Consider the following 5,525-nt stretch of genomic DNA (forward strand, 5'->3'; position numbering starts at 1 on the left):
AGAAATAAAGAAAGATAGATCAAAATAAATAGAAAGGAAGAGAAAGAGAGAGAGAAAAAAAGGAGAGAGACCAAATCAAGGAGAAACAGGAAATTGGGCGTCCCCAGATCGGCTTTCTTCACTTTCTCTCATTCTCTCCCCTCTCCTTTTCTCTCCCTCCCTTGGGGTCGTTGGGTAACAGCCAATCTCATTGAAAGACAGATCACTGAGATATTGTCATTTTCCAGCGCCACCCTCTTAATCAATTAATCTATAATAGAATCCAATGAGCCCCTTAGAAGACCAGCAGCTCAAATAACAGGTGCAGATATGAGCTTGATTATTAGCGAGAGAGAGAGAAACAGAGAGTAACAGATTTGCAGGGGATTCATTGCAAGTCATTTCCATGTCACACCCTGACCTTAGAGAGCCTTTTTATTTCTCTATTTGGTTAGGTCAGGGTGTGATTTGGGTGGTGTGATTCTTTGTTGGCCGGATATTGTTCCCAATCAGAGGCAGCTGTCTATCGTTGTCTTTGATTGGGAATCATACTTAGGCAGCCTGTTTTCCACCCTAGTTTGTGGGATCTTGTTTTTGCACAGTTACTAGGTAGCCTGCAGAACGTTACATTTGTGTATGCTTTTGTTGGTGTTCAACTTAATGAAGAAATATGTACGCTTACCACCCTGCGCCTTGGTCTCCTTCTAACGATGGATGTAACATTCCATATACTGTATTACACGGAAATATATATATATTTTTTTACCCTGACGATGTCAGCCAGCCTTTTAAGTCCCCACACTGACTAAAAACTATGCTCTTTGTTAATGACTTTCATATCCGGTCACTAAGATAATGCACTTATGCAAAATGACTGGGATCAGTTAATGGCCACATACTGTCAAGGCTTATTGTACTATATGTTGTTGATGTTACCTCAATGCACTTGCAAGTCAGTTAGAGTGGTGCGGTGGCTAAAATAACCACATAATAGGCTTTCCATCACAGTCCAGAATGCCAGTATTTTAAAGGTACTTTATAATAAGAGCCTTAAAGAGTGACTGCCCCTAAAAACCAATCAATCCAGGGTTCCCCAAATCAAGGTTCTACAAGGTGTCAAAATCATTCCACAGGGATGCTGGCCCATGTTGACTCCAAAGCTTCCAACAGTTGTGTCAAGTTAGCTGGTTGTCCTTTGTGTGGTGGACCATTCTTGATACACACAGGAAACTGTAGAGCATGAAAAACCCAGGAGTGTTGCAGTTCTTGACACAAACTGGTGCACCTGGCACCTACTATCATACAATGTTCAAAGGTCATTAAATGTTTTGTCTTGCCCATTCACCCTCTGAATGACACACTGCATACATACACGATCCATGACTCAGTTGTCTCAAGGCTTAAAAATCCTTATTTTACCTGTCTCCTCCTCTTCATCTACACTGATTTGAAGTGGATTTAACAAATGACATCAATAATGAATCATAGCTATCAACTGGATTTACCTGGTCAGTCTATGTCATGGAAAGAGCAGGTGTTTTTAAAGTCACTGTATAGCATGATGAGATTATTACGGACAAAAAAAGCGAGATAATATATTTTTTAAATATATATATTTTTTCAAACGGCAGCTAAGCATTGATTATCATGTCACCAGAATTAGACCCTCGATATTTATTGGAAAGGAGCATCAAGCTCACCAGCCTGTGGAGTTCATCATAACGTATTTAATCTGTAGCCTAATAAACTGCATGCATTCCCGACAAGTCGTAGTGGGATGACCACACAACATGTCATCACGTGACTCCGAATTTACTTCGTTATGATGGTTATTCCATCAATATTTGTGCATAAAACCGCTTCCACCGACATTCCTTTCATAATTCACTTTACCAGCACAAAAATATCCCACCTCGTCTAGCATATTTTGTTTTGTCGACATTTAGAAAGTTACCGAAACATTTTCTCTTTCCATCAGACCTGTCATTAAATTTTTCATCAGACGTGGCAATTTACATATGTTCCAAGACAGACCAGAGATATGACTGTACTAGTCTATCAAAAGCGTTTTCTGCATCAAGAGGTAAAACAGCTCAAAGAGCTGTTGTTTCTGATTAAACATTTAAAAGATACAGTTCTTTCAGAAATTATTCACACCTCTTGACTTTTTCCACACTTTGTTGTGTTACAGCCTGAATATAAAATGGATTGAAATGTTGTGTCACTGGCCTACACACAATACCCCATAATGTCAAAGTAGAATTTTGTCTTTAGAAATGTTTAGAAATGAATAAAAAATGTAAAGCTAAAATGTCTTGAGTAAATAAGTATTCAACCCTTTGCTATGGCAAGCCTAAATATGTTTAGGAGTAAAACAATTGCTTAACAAGTCACATAATAAGTTGCATGGACTCACTCTGTGTGCAATAATAGTGTTTAACATGCTTTTTGGAATGACTACCTCATCTTTGTACCCCACACATACAGTAAGGTCCCTCAGTCGAGCAGTGAATTTCATACACAGATTCAACCACCAAGACCAGAGATGTTGTCCAATGCTTGCAAAGAAGGGCATTTATTGGTAATAAAACAATTGTAAAAATACAAAACAGCAGACATTGAATATCCCTTTGAGCATGGCGAAGTTATTAATTACAGTTTGGATCGGTGTATCAATATGCACAGTCACTACACAGATACAGGCATCCTCAGTGGCTGGAGAGGAAAGAAACCGCTCAGGGATTTCACCATGAGGTCAATGGTGATTTTAAAACAGTTAGAGTTTAATGGCTGTGATAGGATACTAACCTAATTGACAGAATGAAAATAAGGAAGTCTGTACCGAATAAAAATATTTAAAAACATCCATCCTTTTTGCGACAAGGCACTAAAGTAATACTGCAAAAAATGTGTCAAAGCAATTCACTTTTTGTCCTGAATACAAAGTGTTATGTTCGGGGCAAATCCAATACAACACATTACTGACTACCACTCTCCATATTTTAAGCATAGTGGTGGCTGCATCTTGTTATGGGTATGCTTGTATTGATTAAAGCCTGGGAAGTTTTTCAGGATAAAAAATAAATGGAATGGAGCTTAGCACAGGCAAAATCCTAGAGGAAAACCTGGTTCAGTCTGCCTTCAGCTAGACAATGGGAGATTAATGTATCTTTTAACAAGACAATAACATAAAACACAAGGCCAAATCCGCACTGGAGTTGCTTACCAAGAAAACAGTGAATGTTTCTGAGTGGTCGAGTTACAGTTTGACTTAAATCTACTTGAACATCTATAGCAAGACCTGAAAATGGTGGTCTAGCAATGATCAACAACCAATTTGACAGAGCTTGAAGAATTTTGAAAAGAATAATGGCAAAATGTTGCACAATCCGGATGTGGAAAGCTCTTTGAGACTTACAGAAAGACTCACAGCTGTAATGCCAAAGGTGTCACGCCCTGACCATATTGAGCCTTTTATTCTCTAATTTGGCTAGGTCGGGGTGTGACAAGGGTGGGCACTCTAGTTTTTGTATTTCTATGTTGGTCTGGTATGGTTCCCAATCAGAGGTAGCTGTCTATCGTTGTCTCTGATTGGGGATCATATTTAGGCAGCATTTTTCCACTGGGTTTTTGTGGGATCTTGTTTTTGTGTTGATGCTTGTGACCTCTACAGAACGGCACGTTTCGTTGCTCTTTATTGTTTTTGTGAGTTTCATTTAATTAACATGTGGAACTCTACATACGCTGCGCCTCGGTCTGTTAATTCATTAGACGATTGTGACAAAAGGTGCTTCTACAAAGTATTGACTCAAGCGTGTTAATACTTTTGTGAATGAGATATTTCTGTATTTTTTTTTTCAATTCATTGCAAATATATCTAAAAATGTAACTTGCTACCTTGTTGTGAGCATTTCTCCTTTTATCATTGAAAGCAAGTCTAAGAAGCGGTAGAGCTGTTCTATGTGCACTATTTCTATGCTTCCCGGTCTTGAATTTAATCTTTGCATCTTTTACTTTCCGTTTTGGTCACCAGCTTCAAACAGCTGAAAATAAAATATTTTGGTTTTGGAAAAAATATTTAACTGCGGTTTAGGTAGTGCAATGATTCTCGCCAATATACTTGCTTGTTTTGTTGCATAAAGTGAAATTTGGTGAACTATTAGAATTTTAGCAACCAGGACATTGCGGAACGATTTCTGCATAGTGCACCTTTAAGTGCCAAATAAAGTAACAGGGTTGACCGTAGCAGGGTAGACAATTTAATCTAAAATCACCCATAAATCCTCTTGTGACAAGGGGACTGGAAGCTTGTTGTCTGCAACAGGGAGTTGCAATTTAATGAAAACTTCACAAAATAATTGAAATTGTTCATTTTTTACCCTGTCTGTCTGGTTGATGTGTTATGCGCGACTCGCTCAGTTTGTCATCAGAAAACACCAGTAAATGGTCACAAAGAGTAGAACCATCTCATCTGCTTTTACACTTTAATAATGCTTTTTAATCATGTTTTTTAATAATGTTCTTGCATTATTCATCTCATATGTACATACTGTATTCTATTCAGAAATGACTTTGTCAAAGCAATCAAATATCTATGGCTTTACAATGATGGTGAAAACTTGGAGAAATGTTGGGTTTAAGTGGGGTAAAATCTTCCTCGAATTCACAGAGGGTGCATGGAGGGACATGCCAAAATGCTGCATTTTTTTTGTTTGTAATATGTGTGGACATTTGTTGTCGGATAGCAGCAGAAATAATGAAATGACAAGGCTTGGCAGAGGCCCTTTGTGAAAGGGTGAACATTTACAAGCTAAAAAACCCCAGCTCAAATTAAACTAAAATGGATTGCGCAATGGTTTGTTGACAGAAAATGCTGTGTCATGCAATCATTACAACTGAGGATACAACAAAAACGGTGTTTCACAATCCACATAACATGTGATCTTGCTTTGGAGTGCCACAACCAAGGCCTATATGCTTGACAGACTTGGCCAAAGTCCAATTGGAGCTGTCAGCTTTAATGGTGAGTGGTTGATATGGGGCAATAAATCATGTTACACTGGCACATGCTGAAAACCCAGTCCACAGTCCATCGATTAATTAGCCATATTAGGCAGAGGGGCTGTCACTACTCATCCGGGCCATGTGATGGTGTGTGATGTTCTCGGGGTTGCATGTATGGTTCAGGTATATGATTCCAAGTTGTTGTTGATGCTGATCTGTGTTTCCAACCATCCTTATGCATGACTGATTGTGTTGCGCAAAGCAATTAAGTTTAGATAATCCATTTGCATCACAGTTTGCCACAGTTCACAATATTCAGAGAATATCTTTTTCTACTTACTCTTTCAAAGGCTTGTATGAAGTTTCAACCTCGTCTCAGGGCAATTTGTATGATTTGGTATGTACATTTACGCCTCCATTCAGCATGACATATTACCAGTGGTGTAAAGTACTTAAGTAAAAATACTTTAAAGTACTACTAAAGTAGTGTTTTGGGGAATCTGTACTTTACTTGGCTGTTTATATTTTTGACTACTTTTACT

This window comes from Oncorhynchus masou, chromosome 11 (genome assembly GCF_036934945.1).
Source record: "Oncorhynchus masou masou isolate Uvic2021 chromosome 11, UVic_Omas_1.1, whole genome shotgun sequence".
NCBI classification, from domain to species: domain Eukaryota; kingdom Metazoa; phylum Chordata; class Actinopteri; order Salmoniformes; family Salmonidae; genus Oncorhynchus; species Oncorhynchus masou.